The sequence below is a fragment of the Chamaea fasciata genome, unplaced genomic scaffold (assembly GCF_029207755.1).
Source record: "Chamaea fasciata isolate MVZ Bird 193981 ecotype frontalis unplaced genomic scaffold, bChaFas1.0.hap1 SCAF_2, whole genome shotgun sequence".
In the NCBI taxonomy this organism is placed as follows: Eukaryota; Metazoa; Chordata; class Aves; order Passeriformes; family Sylviidae; genus Chamaea; species Chamaea fasciata.
The window spans coordinates 110,808,601-110,823,326 of record NW_027094087.1 but is presented as its reverse complement, the minus strand read 5'-3'; the positions used below and the strand labels follow the sequence as shown (position 1 = coordinate 110,823,326).

General features: G+C 42.5%; 1 long non-coding RNA gene across 2 annotated transcripts in view; it reads left to right on the top strand.

The window, feature by feature from the left end:
* The first annotated feature begins 661 nt into the window (after positions 1–661).
* Positions 662–14,726, top strand: part of LOC136285638 (uncharacterized) — a 37,600-nt gene continuing 23,535 nt past the window's right edge. Inside the window, exons 1-2 of one of the 2 annotated variants that reach the window (XR_010719503.1) lie at positions 662–771; positions 2,711–2,816. This is a non-coding gene — a long non-coding RNA (uncharacterized lncRNA). Of the gene's footprint in view, positions 772–989; positions 1,220–2,710; positions 2,817–14,726 lie in introns of those variants that run through there. The other variant, XR_010719502.1, reaches the window with a different exon arrangement.

Here is a 14,726-nt window from a genome sequence, read left to right as displayed (position 1 = left end):
GCATCGATGCACTCAACTCCTCCCAACACTCTTTTACTGGGTTGTGGTAGGGCACATTTTTTTAATGTCAACATCACCCATTTGAACAAAAATACAAACTCAAGAATTTAAAGACATCATGTGTTCCCAAGATGCAAATACATCAGGCAAAAGACAGAGAATGAGAGAAGCGTTCATAAGGATGGGCTGTTCTTCCACCAGTGCAAGAGCTCAGACAGCATGTGCGCAACCTCAACTTCAGCTGCAGTTATAGTTACGACACAGACATTTCCCTAACACTTTCCTGTATTTACCTGCTGTATTTTTTAAGCACCGCAACCCAAATTTTTAAGAGCCGACCGCCTCCCGCTAGGTCATCTCTCAACGCCGGCTGTCAGAGACCCATCAACAACTGGGCTTCCAGCACGTTCCTGAACATGTAAATTATTTGTAGCGGCCAAGACTCCTCGTTTGTTCGGGCGGCAGAGCGGGGAAGGCACTCGGAGCTCCTCCAGCGCCCGGCAAACGCCTGGGCGGCGTTTGTTCGGGGGCGGCGAACATCCACCGCGGCGCTCGGGGGCTGCGGGCACAGGTGGGACGCGGCCCCGCCGTAGCAGCGCGGCCACCGCGGGAGCGTCACCGCCACCTCCTCCCTTCCTCCGCAGAGCCCCAGCCCGAGCCCCAGCCCGCGGGCGGCTCCGGCGGGAGCCGCAGAGCCCCGCGCCGGCGGAGGCCGCTGCGGTGAGCGGGGCCGGAGCGGGGGCGGCTCCGGCGGGGCCGGGGCGCGGACAGGTGGGTGGCGGGCGGTGCGAGCGCGGCGGCGGCGGCGGCGGCGGGGGCGGGCCGGCCGTGGGCAGGCGGCGGCGCGGATGCCGAGCCCCCCGCACGGCGGCGGCGGCGGCGGCGGCGGCGGGAGCCCCGGCCCCGCGATAAAAAGGGAAGGGGCCGGAGGTGCGCGCTGCGGGTCCGCCCGGGCGCCGTGCGGCAGAACGCGCCTGGAGGCGATAGAGGCAGGATAAGCCGGCGGGGGAGCGGGAGGCTGTGCCCAGCGATGAGCCGCCTCCCTCGCTCGCTGCCGCCCGCCCGCCCTCCCTCCCGCAGGAATCCCGGGCGGCGCGGCGGCACCCGGGACGCGCGGCTCCCCCGGGCTGCTCGGCGGCGGGCACGGGGCGAGCCGGGGAGCCGCGCTGGCGAGGAGGAGCCGCCGCCTCATCCTGCGGCACCGGCCCGGCCAGCGCAGGTGGGTGGGCAGCGCCCGCTCCCCGCCGCGGCTGGAGCGGTGACCCCTCGCCCCGGCAGCGTCCCGGCGGAGCCACCGGCGCCGCTGTGCCGGCGGCTGCTCGGGGGCCGTGGGTTCCGGGGGTCGGTGGGGCTGGGGGGGGCAGCGGGGCGGTGCCCGGCGCACCTGAGCGGCCGCAGCCCGGCCGGGATGGTGGCCGGGTCCCGGGGGGGCTCCCGGGGCCGGGGGAGCCTCTCCCGTCCGGTAGTGGCCGGCGCTGGTGGGAAGGTGAGAGGGTTCACCTCGACGTGTGCTTCGGGACGTGGGCAGCCTCGCCGGCGCTTGGGAATTTTATCTCTTTTATTATATCATCTTCTGGATTTTTTTCTTTTTTCTTTTTTCTTTTCTTTTTTCTTTTTTTTTTTTTTTTTTTTTCTATGACCAACTTGTTCTTGGAAATCGCGTTTGATTTCGGTTTCTGTTCCAGCGTGAGGTTTCTGACGGCGGCTGCGGGTGTCGCTGCCGTAGGGCAGCGCAGGGTGCGGGTGCCCGGAGCCTCCCGTGGTGCGGGCACACGAGTTTGTTTCTGCCCGCTCCTGACTCCGGAGCGTTTTTCCAGGGAGATGCTTAGTGGGAGCATTCGGGCGCCCGCTTCCAGGGATGGTGAGGAATTCTTAAGTAGAAGAAAGGAGAAGGCATGTGCGTGCAAAAGCCAGGTTTCCCCCCAGAGCTTGTACTCCGAAACTTCGCTATTCGGTGAAACCCGTGTTCTGAGCACCAGGAAGCTTTGGTTTTTCTAGGAAGGCATGCATTTTCTGGTTTTTTCACATTTTCAGGGAAGGATTAGCGTGAGGGCGCCGGGTACTGTGTTTAGGTCTTATTTTGTTGTAAATGGTTCATTGGGCAGGATCTGTGGCATATTGCGTGAAGTGCAGTAAGCCTGGAATAACTCGAATGGTTTTCTTTTCATAAAAAAGTTCAGGATCACTGCTAATTTCATGAGATAATCTCTCAAATAGTAGCAATTTTTATTTGTATACATTTCCTTAGAACCTATACAAGGTAACTAAGGTGAGCATGGATATTATGTTCCTGTAAAACTATGTTCATTTTTCAGTTGGAAGAACAAATCCAATTAGGATTTTTTGTATTTACCAAATAATTAGGTGCAGATGTTTTTGTATTGCCGCTTCAGAAGTCACCTTGATCTGTCAAGGTTATGATGTGTCCACCAAACAATGAGCCTTAAATGAAAATCTGCAAAGAGTCTGAGAGTTTTCAACGTCCTCTTGGTTTAAAATGAGTTGGGATTTCAAGGTGGTAATTTTTCTTCTTTTTCCCTCAAACGTATTAAAGAAAAAAAATGTAAATAGCTTTGTTTGAATATCTAAATACACCTTTTACAAAAGGGGATGCTTCAAGATGTTTGTCTAGAAAAACAAGTGAGCTGAAACATTGTGCTAATAGGATTTGCAGCATAAAATATGGCTAATTTCTCTTTTATGACTACAGGTGGCAGTGTAGAAGCCAAGAACAAAAATTGGCAGAAATTGTGTTCTCTGTACGAGAATATGAAGAGTGTACTCATGACTAAGCACAGGAACCTGGAAAACCACAGGTATGTGAAGTGATTCATACAGCTGCCTATGGTGCTCCTGGTATTTACTGTGTTCTGATATTCCTGGCTCAATAAGTATTTTTGGACCAATTATCACTTAATGTGCTCGCAGTAAGAGCCTAATCAAAATGTCATGGAAAAATCTATATTTGACTACTAAGAGGAGCAAAAGTACTTTGAAGGCAATATGTGAGGAGAGGTGGGATTTTCCTACTTTTTATGGTTTATTGTAACTATAGAGAATTGGAACACGAAGTAGCCTGCAGATTTTTTTTTTTTTATCCCTGTAAATAAGTAGATTTTATATTGATAACCTAGCAGTGTATGAAGGCCTGAATATCCTTGAAGAGGAGAAACTTTAGATGCAAGAGGCAAGTTTGCATGTCTGGATGTTCTGGATGTCTTATCAGTAATGTTTTTTAATGAGCACTGAGGGATTGAAAGCGTAAGGAAAATTGCTGAAGTAAGAGATGTAATTAAGAATTACTTGTCATTTCAAATAAGTGTCCAGTAGAGATATGTGTACGTTGTTAAGGGTTAAATCTTGGGGGAAAAAAAACCAAAACAACTCCCCCCAAAAAAAAACCAAAAACAAACAAAAAAACAAAACCAAAAAACCACTCTTTTCAATAAAGAAATAAAAGTAAAAATAAGCAGTAAGTAATAGGAGCTCAAGATTAGGTCTCCTATTTCAAAGCCCAGGGAAATACTAGCTTATTTTAATAATTATTAGTTCATTAATTAGCAAAACTAGAGTAAGGCAAAGCTTTTCTTGCATGTTTACCTTGGTGTGCACAGCCTGTGGAAATTAGTCCAGGGGTCTGCATTCCAGGATTCCTGGGAAGCCATGGAGGATGAGACTTAACTGAGAACTGGGGCTTGAGGATTTTTTAGAACTGGTGAGTGGGAAGTTATCCTGGTAAGAAGCGTCAAAGTGGAATTATCACTGTGATCATGGATATATTTATAGTCTTGCACTTCCTTTAGTGGTCTAGGAGAGCAGTTTGTCCAAACCTTTCAGTTGCTCCTGAGGGAATGTGGTTCTACTGCAAATGCCCACGGATGACCAAGTCCCCTTGTGTCAACCCCTCTGCAGGAACTGGCCTTGGGTGCAGTTTGAGTTACGCCCAGTTGCAAAGGAAGCTGCAGAGAGAATGAATGATTTTGCTGTTAAAATGGGCTAAGACTGTGCACCCCATAGGTGCGACCAACCGGCTGCCACCACTAAACTGTTAACTTATAGTGACTGGGCATCTGGAGATTATGGAATCCAAATAGAAATGATTAATTATTTTCACCCAGTGCTTAAGGTACTGACCAGGAAACCATAGTTCAGGTATGGCTTTGTGGGCACTCAAGCCCTGAAATTTTAACGTTGCTTTAGAAAAGCTGCATCTCTGTTGGAGAATAGTAAGACCCTGATCTCTGGTTTTGGGTACATCGTAATGCTTTCAAAATACTATGTGCCTTGGATAGAATACCCTGCAAAGCTTTCAGAGTTCTTCAGTTACAAATGAAATGGTGGCTAAATCTAGGTCTTCAGGCTGGGGTGCCGCAGAGAGCTCCTCTACGCATCTGGCTGTCATGTTTTTTTTGTCACATGTTACTTCTGAGTGAGCATCAGCAGTAACTTCCATAGAGACCAACAGTTCTTTTTATTATTATGTGTTATTGAACAACATGGTTTAAATATCCATCAAAAACTTACATTAATATCCCTGATAAAGTCAGTTGAACTGTTTATGTAGTACAGGTCAGCATATGCTTATGGCTTTGTTGAACATCATTGAGTTCATTAGCTTGTGCTAACACATTGAGAAGAGAAAATGAAAATGTAATTTGTCATTGGCACAAAATTTTAATGGGGTCTTCCATTACATCAAGAGCTGAAAATATTAAAAAAAAAATGGTAACTAAGCAGTATAATGCTCAAGAGTTCAATTTACAGACACTTCTCTGTGCTAATTATGAAGTATTGACATAAATGAATGAAACCACTTGTTAAAGCGCCTTTTTTAGTGTATGGCAGTTATGTGTTCACAAGATGATTCATAACATTCAGCAATTTGTGATGAATTTCCCTGCCATTACAGGAGATTACCAAGTATCTGATGTATTTGCACTACACTGGGTTACTTTAAATTAGATTTGATGGTGGAAAGGGAACTAGAACCATTTTCTATCAACTGAAAAATCAGGCCTATTTTGTGAGTCAGTATTGAATTTCTCTGTACTGTATGGCACGATTTATCCCTTACAATAAAATGCAAATGTTTAAGCATCTTGCCTATAAATACAGCAGTGACAGAGTGTGTGTGTGTGGAAGCTCTCAAGCCTTCTTTTGTGTCGAAAGCTGTGTACATCTGAGCCAATAAAATGCAGCAGACTTGGTGTAATTGAAAGTATAATTCATAGTAAGAAATCTAAATTTGGAATCTAAATGGGTGAGGTCCCACTTTGAATCAGCAAGTCTTGGTTGTGTAGAATACTCTTTGATTTGGTGATGGGTGTGTTTGTAAGTACAGCTCCCGTCAACAGTGCAGAAGAGGCTGCATCTTGAAAAACACTTCTGTGCTTCTGTTTTGAACTAAAAGTTGTGGCTGGTTATGTGTTCTGTTGTCTTAGGGAAACAGTGTTCAAAGGCTTGCACAATCAGTCCTTTCATGCTATCATAAAGTGGCTGTGATCTGTTAGATTATAGAGCATGATTGCCCAGCAGTTATTGGAAATGTCTGTTAATGATACCAGAGTGTTACACAAGAAAAACTAAACTTTCTTAGTACTCCTTACTTTTGTAGGATTGTCTTGGAAATGGGTTGTGGGAACCTGAGGAATGGATTAATGATGCTGAATAGAAGGTAGAGAAGTTATTAACATTTCACAAAATAAATAAATACTTCAAACTTTCACAAGCACAAACCAGTCCAGTATTAAAGATGGATTTTTAGTAAACCACTAGAATGGTTTTAGATTTTTAGAAAACCACTAGAAAACTAATGTCTTCCAGGAGTATGAGGACAGTCAGAACCAAAGTCTCTGGAGGGAGAGACACAAAGTGAAAATGTCAATGGAATACAATGCCTAAAACACAAGCAGTGTGTCTGAGGCCATTTAGCTTAGACCCTTTGACTTCTCAAGCTAGAGGGTGATATCAGATCTCCAGGTAGAAAAAAAAAGTTTACTTGCCCTTAACAGTATGAATGCAGCTGTTAAACCAAAGGGATAGTTATGACACTGCAAGATGCTCGTTGCAGATTAATGCAACTGAACTCTTCTTAAAGTCACAACACACAAAGTGTAAGGAACCTGCTCTCAATTAGCAAATGTGTAAAGCAAACCTCCAGGCAGGTATTCCCACCTCTGTCTCCAGGGAGCCTGTGACTGGGATTCCATGAGGAGTTGCAATGCAGTGGGACATCAGTCCTGCAAAGGAGAAATGACCCTGAAATTACAACAAAAAAAAAATGTAGATGAGACCTTGGCTGTCAGGTGATGGCCAAGTCTCCTTTTGCTCTAAGAATTCCATTGCATGTTGCTGGTTCCAGGTGATGGAGAGACATCTCCTGCTGTGGAGTGTAACCAGGGCTGGGAGGGAGTGTTTGGTAATCTTCCAACCACATGCCAAAGTGGCTTACAGCCACTCCAAAAGGAGTCTAGACTGTCTGTTCCTGGTGGAGAAGTGCTGGTGACATAAAGGCTACCAAAAAAGTGCTGGAAGCAACACACATGAGTTGCTGGATAACGGAAATGTTGGTGAGGAAAACATGTTGAGAAGGACAGATTTTTTTTTTTCTTGGACCTGATAACTTCCCTCCCCCCCAAAAAATTTCAGTTTTCTTTGAAGAATGTACCAGTCTTTACTATACCACATTTTACTGCTGTGGTTTAGTTGATATGGTGATGATTGGCCAAAGTTTGGACTCTGTGATAACCTTGCAGGTGTTTTTCAGCCTTTATGATTGTGTGAAATGTGGAATTTAATGCCTATACAAGGGAATTATGATTCTTTCTTCTGAAGTATCAAGAGCTTTGCAGCATCAGTCTGCAGTGTAATCCCAATGTTCTGCATGAGGGCAAGCAGGAAAGGCACATAGGTCAAGGTGACACTGTCTGTGGCTGAAGAACATGGGGCAGAAGTTGATGAAGGTCATCTAGAGAACAGTGAAAGACTGCTGGAAAAATTAAGTCCTATTTAGGCAGAAGCACAGAAGGACAGGCAGGCGGGCCAAAATGGAAGTGTTTCTATGCAAATGTTGGAAGACTGGAATATAAAATGGAGGGATTGATGGCTTAGTTGTACAGTGAGTTATTGACGGTCCACATCTGCCATAGAGAAGGTATCAAGCAGGACACTGATTAGGGTTCCTGTGGACAACCTGGTAAGAGGGACTGTCAAGAGAATAAAATGCTTGCAGCTGTTGTGGAGAGACTCAGGAAAAAAAAAAGTATATTCCCTAAAAACTGCTTCTCTGACTCTTCAAAAAAGTTTTTAGGAATATTTAGCATGGTTGAGCAAGATGTAAGAAACAGAAAGAGACTCTGCGAAAACATATCCAAAAATTTTTAAAAAGGTGAAATTCACACCAGATAAACATGAAATATACAGTAAAGCAAGTTAAGGCCTGATGTATGATTTGTAATATGCAGAGAAGCTTGTCATAAGTTCTTTCAAAATGATCAGAAATGGGCTGGCCAATGGTCCAATAGATGAATAAGATCTAAAAGTGCTCAAAGCATATTGCACCTGTAGCTAAAGTCATGTGAAATAGCAATGTTCACAGAGCAGTGCAGCTGAGGGTGCCAAAGGTGATGCCAGTTTTTAAAAAGGCTTCCAGAAAGCCTGTGGGGAAACAACAGGACAAGTTTGACTGGCATTTGTACCAGCCAGTTTTCTGGTAAATACAATGGGGAAGAAAACTAAGGCATTCATGGACAATGTGATGTACCAGGAAAGAGTCAGAACAGTCTCACAGGTCCAGTGGAGTTCTTTGAAGGCACTGTTGAGGTGGTGAGTAAGTGTGATATAGCTGATGCAGTACACTGGGGTTTCAGGGAGTCTTGTGAGAACGACTCACCAAAGGTGCTGAGCAAAATGAAACAGCTCTGACATAAGAGGAATTTTTTTGTCCTGGACTGATGACCAAAAGATGAATAAATGTTAATAAATAACATTGTTAACAGAAGGGATGGAGGTCACCAGTAGAGTTACTCATGGATCTGTGCTAAGTTTAACACCAGTAAGTGATCTGGAAGGGAGAGTACAGAATGATTCTAAACTAACGAGAGTAGCACAAATGAAAGCCAATTATGAAGAACCCAAAAAGGAGCTTGTGATGCTTAGTAACTGGGGTCGAAGCTTGCTGCTGATGCCATGAAGTAATGCATGTGGAGGAGAACAATCCTGCCATTATTGAGATTATTACCATGGAAGGAAGCGATGTTGTAGAGAGTTTATCATGCCAAATCCAAGCATTGATCAAGTGTTTGGGATTGGTAAAAAAAAAAAAAAAAGTGAAAAAGGGCTCACAGACCACCAGTCTGCTATGCCAGTTTGTAATTTGCCTGTGCTTTTGTCCTGACCTCTGGGTGCTGTTCTGATCCCTGGATTTAAAGGAAGAATGAGGGGAAAGAAAAGGGAGAGAGAACAGAACTAGAAATGGGTGGCAGTGATGATAAAGAGCAATTAAATAGATTGAGTATCTTCAGCCTGGCAAAGAAACGGCTAAAGAGGAAAATGATAAAAATCTATATAGGAGTGTAATGGAAAAAAATGAACAGGGAATGCTCATTAAGTGTCTCTTGTAGTACAAGGCCCAGAGGGGATCAAATAAAATTATCAAGTGACAGATTCAGAACAAGTAAGAGGTGGTATTTTTTTTTCACAGTGCGTAGTTTAGCTGTGAACCGCTGCACACACTGCAGGATTTTCTGGGTGTGGACTGTCAGTGCAAAAGCATCAGGTGTTGCTTAGGAGAACACAGAGCCCAGTCCCCAAAGCCTGCAGAGGGATCCCAAAGGGCATCCCTGCAAGCTTTTTATGTTGTGGTGCTCTTCCCAGACCTCTGCCTTTGCTACAGACACCGTATGAGCATTGATGTGTCTTTGGCCTGACTGAATGTGGTAATTAATACGTAAAACCAAGAAAAATTGCAGTCTTGTACAGAAAGTTCTGACCAAATGCCACTCCAGATGCATAACAGAAGTATTGGTGAGGAAAACATGTTGAGAAGGACAGATTTTTTTTTTTTTCTTGGACCTGATAACTTCCCAAAGCAAAAAAAAAAAAAAAAAAAAAAAAAAAAAAAAAATCAGTTTTCTTTGAAGAATGTACCAGTCTTTACTATACCACGTTTTAGTGCTGTGGTTTAGTTGATATGGTGATGATTTGCCAAAGGTTGGACACTATGATCTTGGAGGTGTTTTTCAGCCTTTATGATTGTGTGATATGTGGAGTTTAATGTCTATACAAAGGAGTCCAGATTCTTTCTTCTGAAGGATCAGTATTCAGCTTTACTTCTGTCCTTGTTAGAAGTAAGATGGACACTTGTTTTCCCTTGCAGTTTATCTTCAGAGGGACTGAATTAAAAACCTGCATGCAGAAATAAAAATTTTGGTTCAGGATAAAATGCTTATCAATATAATAAAATGAAAAACACAGGTTTTGAACATGGAAGATGAGATCTCTTTTCCGGTAAATATGGTGAGGTTACACCAATGCTTGTTCTTTATTCAAATGCAAAGGGACTAGAGCTGTGTTAGGCTTGAACTGAATGAGAACTTGGAGAGAATAGGTTGTTCAGAATAAACAGCAACTTGAGCATTAGACATAAGAATGGTATTTAAATATTAAAAGTATTTAGAATTTATGAAGCCAGGATTGCATAGCCTTCCAACCCAGTAATAAATGAAATCAGAGTCTCCCAGTGGTTGTGAACACAACCAACCATGAGGCACAGAATCAGCACAAACACCATGCTGCACCCTACAAGGAGTCACAGGAATGGGTGTTGCAGGGAACACAAAGGTTAATCTAACCCAGGAATATTTGTCTCCTTGAGTTCCTGAGCTTGGTACAATAAATCAGCCTCCCCAGTGGGTGATAAGGAGCACCCCAAGCTGGTTTCTGCTCTGAATTGCCCACTGAAGGAGGTTTTTTCTGTCCATGCTGGCTACAGACTGACGAGGGAAACAAAGCAGAGTGGCCTCCCTAAGTCAAAGCTGTCCTTTGAATATACCCATTCTATATGTTACTGTCAGATCTGATTTTTCTACAGGTTTTAGTAGGTCACTTTTTTTCCCAGTGGTACTAAGATAAAAATACATGAAAAGACAATACCAGCTAAACCCATTTTTAAGAGTTTCATGGAGAAACGTCTGCTTCCTGCTAAAGTTCAGATTGTCCCACAAAGTATTCCATAGTTGCCTATTAAGCTGAGAGCCATATTGAAAAACACAAATAAAATATTCTTCTGTTTAAGGAAAAAAAGTAAAACCAGAGATTTTGCTGAGATAAAAAGAAGAGTCATGGAAAAAAAATTATATGGAGTTTCTGTAATTTACAGAATTTAAGCAACAGAGCCCGTTTGAAAGAAGGGATTAATTATTTACCCCACCTCAGACACTCATCTCTCTCATGAGTGGGAGAAGAATCAGTCCTGTCATTAGCTCTGGTATTTTGATGATTCCCTTGAATGGTCTTCAGTTTTCCTATATGTTCAACAAGAGCAAAACAGACTTCTTAGAGTAATTTCTTGATTTTAATTTTCTATGATGGAATGTTTTACTAAAGGAAATAAAAAATATAGGAAGAATCTTGCTTTTCTCTTTATCTGGTAATTAATATAGTGAGGTAATGAAGCTGAATCACTGGCAGTCAGACACTAAAGGAGATTTGGGTCAGCACAGATGACAGTAAAGTTTGATTTTTGTCTAAAAATAATTTGTTACCAGGCACTGTGGAACTGAAATCTGCTAGTGATATAGAGGGTTAGATTTTCATATCTATTTAAAGTCGTACTTTAAACTGTAGTGTGTGGACTTAAGTAGTTAAGGGGATGCACCAGCCATAGCATATTTCCCAAGCAATTATTTGTTCCAGTGTTATCTTAGAAAGTAGACAGTGCTGTATGTTTTTGTTTTCTTTTTGATTGAGTGGAATCAGTTATTTGGGAACTATTTCAGTTATATTTTTCTCATACAAGATCCCCCTAGAAAACAGGTTGTATATTTCAGTTTTATAAAGCTTATGCGTGCATATTTTTGTTTTATATTCCTTTTTGTTATCGACTACACTTGTATTTTTCTTTTTTTGGGGGGGGAGGGTGTCAGGCACTGTAATTATTCTCTGATGCCATACAAATAGTTGATTGTACTTGTTAGTTTTTTTATCTGGATGGTTCTTAGTGTTCCTGATAATTGAGGTGGTTGTGCACTGTATAATGAAAATAATAATAATTCCGAAGTCAAAATGAAAGTCACATGCTGCCTTTGATTCAGATTTCGGCGGTATGAAGTCTGTGTTGCTCACAAAGAAAGTTGTAAACTCTTATGAAACCTTTGATAAAATGGAAGCCAGGGCCCAAAGCAAACCAGAAATCTGCTTATCAGGTCCCTCTTGAGCGAGGCACAGACGCACTTCTGACATCACCTCCTACAGCCTTGCATCCTCCTGAGAATGCACAGAAATTCCAGGTCCTCTAATTTCAGACCCTGAAACTGTTGCTAATTTGCTTTTTCAACTTTGAGATATTCCTTCTTTTCTTGTTTTGTCTTTCTGTTTTTTTTTTTCTTTGCTTCATGGCAGTTTTATCTTTAATCATCAGATTTATAGGTGGAGCTTTTTTTAAATTTTGATCCATCTTGGTGCTTCCTGACACATGTAAACATTGTCTCTGCGGCTGCTTTACCCCATGCACAAATAATTTCTAATTGGAATGAATATTTAACAGCATATCAAACACATAGACATAACAGTGTCTCCATTGACCCAGATTGGGTTATTTTATGAAGTTTAAAGGAGTTTTTTTGTTTGTTCAGTCAGAGCAAGCTGGACTACCCTTAGTGGTGGTGGGCTGTGTCAGCTTGCTGGTGGCAAATGCCTTGAGAGGGTTATTTAATTTAATATATTTTACCTCACCAGATAAACATGTGATCTTTACAGAGACTGAGTACTGACAACTTCTTAAACTCTGTTTTCTCAAATGCTTTCCCATGAGGGCATTTGCCAGTTAAATTTTCCAACCTGTAAAGGTGTAAGCTTTTGTTGACCATGGTGAAGGTGCCTTAGAGCAGGAGGGTTCTCTTGGATGGTTTGTGGAATTTCAAGGAACTGCAGCATTCAGACACAGCAGCTGCTCTGGGGGAATGTTTCCTCATCCTGTTTCATCAACCCTAGGTTTCTTAATTTTAACTCCCAAAGGAAAGGAAGGTCAGGGGAAACATATTGCTTTTTCCTGAGAGGAGGTTGTAGCCAGGGGGGGTTGGTCTCTTCTCCCAGGTAGCAGTGACAGAACAAGAGGAAATGGCCTCAAGTTGCACCAGGGGAGGTTTAGATTGGATATTAGGAAAAAAAAATGTCACGGAAAGAGTGGTCAGACATTGGAATAGGCTGCCCAGGGACATGGTGGAATCACTGTACCTGGAGATATTTAAGACATGTAGACACAGGGGACATATTTCAGTGGTGGGTTGGCAGTGCTGGGTTAATGGTTGTACTTGGTGACCTTAAAGGTTTTTCCAGCCTAAACGATTCTATGATTCTCTGAATTTCTTGCAAAAATGTCTCATGAATCTTCTGTTTAACAAAGTCTGTGAGAAGAAATATTTCCCCCATGCCCCGCTCCCCTGTAAACAGACCTAGAAATCTCAGCCTAAAAGAGAATTGCTTTGTATTTCTGAGGCTGGGGAGTGGAGGAGAGTGGAAGTAGTGCTTGTAATGACTTTTAAACCTTCAGAAGGTAGCAGTCCTTCCAAGAAGTCTGCTGTAGCTCCTTTGATTCAGCAAAACCTAGAAAAGTCATAAGAATTTGAAGCCAGGTGGATTACTTGATTAAATAGATTGCTGATTTCTGACTGGTTCAACAATTACTTTAGGTTTTTTTCCATTTTAATGATTCAAGTTAGAAGAAAGTTTTGTTCCACAGAAATTTCCTTGTGTTTTACTTCTCATTAATAATTGTCTTGGAACATAGTGAGGACCTCATCAAACCTATGGATGATAAAAAGCTGGGAAGATGGAAAATTCTTAGGTAGTTAGAATTAAATCAAACTTAGCTGTGAGGTTTTTGGGGAGTAGTATGGTGTAAAAAATGTGTCTGCTCTAAAAAGCACGAACATTAAGTAACTTGGTGAGCAGTGGCACTTAGGCAAGAATTTTGTAATTAGCAGTAAGAGTTGAAATTGTTCAGTGGAAAGGAGGAATATGTGCTTAGATTTCATGTCCTTCGATCTCTTTACATTTCATGCAGTCAGAGGTTAGGGCAAAAATTTATCAAAATGTTCACGGAATAAAGAACCAAACAACAAGGCTGGGCAAAAGATGTAATGGCTGAATAACTAAACAGGTATTATTAAAAAGGTCCATTTAAAAATCATTTTGTCAAATGTCTTATTGCATTATTCCAGTTTTACATCTGAATTTTGGCTGCTACCTGCTTGCTGAAGATTATTTTCCTATTATTCCTCATGTGTTCAAAATATGCCCATCTAGTTTTCCACATTTGAACTGGGGAATATTTTGTTCTGAAAATGTTACAGATCTCCAACCCTTAAATTTGGTATTTTATGCAGAAGCGTATCTGAAGATTAAAAGTTTCATCTCTTAGACCAAAAGTTTCTGAAATAGCACAGGACTTTCCTTGAGTGGCAGCTGTGTGTTTTCTTGGTTATATGGAGGAAGAAATACTTCAGCCTTCCTGTTAAAGTTCATAGATGGCTTTGTTGCCTGCTCTAATTGTCTCAAACGTTCTTCTACTTTTGCCGTCTCCACCCTGTTTTAGTCTAAGGACCCTGATGAAGAAGCTCCTCTTATTTTACAAGCTAATTGCAGTTACCATTTAGTCACTTGGGTTTTCCACCAGCTCTGCTCATAAAGACATGTGGCCTGCTTGGCACCTTGAAGATCCAGCACATTTTTCTCTCCCAAGGCAGTCACTTTACTGAGATTTTTAAATTTTTTTATTATTTTTTTTTTTTTACACTGAATGTTAATCTCCCACAAGCTGGTCTTACTGAAGTGTTCTTCATTATCACCCTTTTCCTCCCACTCTGATAAATCCATTTTATGCTCCTGCTTTGTCAGGAAAGACTTTCCCTCCCTCTGCCCCCCTTTTAGGCAGCATTATTTTCTGCTGGGGTATTGGTTTAAGGGCGTTAGCTCTGACTTTGGTGGGGCATTCACAAAGGCTGCCCTTAGTCTAGAGGGAGCACTGACTGTGTTTCCTCCCTGGCTAGTGGAAAATGTTTGGGGTTTCCAGGGCAATTCTGAGTTTCTAAATTGGGGTTTTTATTCTGAATTGCCCTCCAGAGAAGACCACTGACTCCTGCTGCTGCAGCAGGGCTGATTTGATGGTCATTGGTGAGGAGCTGGATCTCCCTGCCCAAGGTAGCTCAGTGTATCTGGGAAGGAAAAATCAGATGAATGATTGAGAATGACACCTTTTTGTTACGTTACAGGGTCTGGGTTGGCTTAAACTGTGTACACTGATACAGAGTTTACCCCTCAAGTGTTTCAGTGCTTGAGTTGTGTTTCCAGTGTTAGTGGCTGTTGGAAAGTGCAGAATCCAAAGAGCTTAGCTGGAATTTTCTCAGGGGGCTTCTCATTTATTTGAGCTGCAAGTAATTGGTGGCTGGTATCATTTGCTTCATAATATAGTCATTAATTTTCATCACAGTTCCGTAGAACTTGTCCTG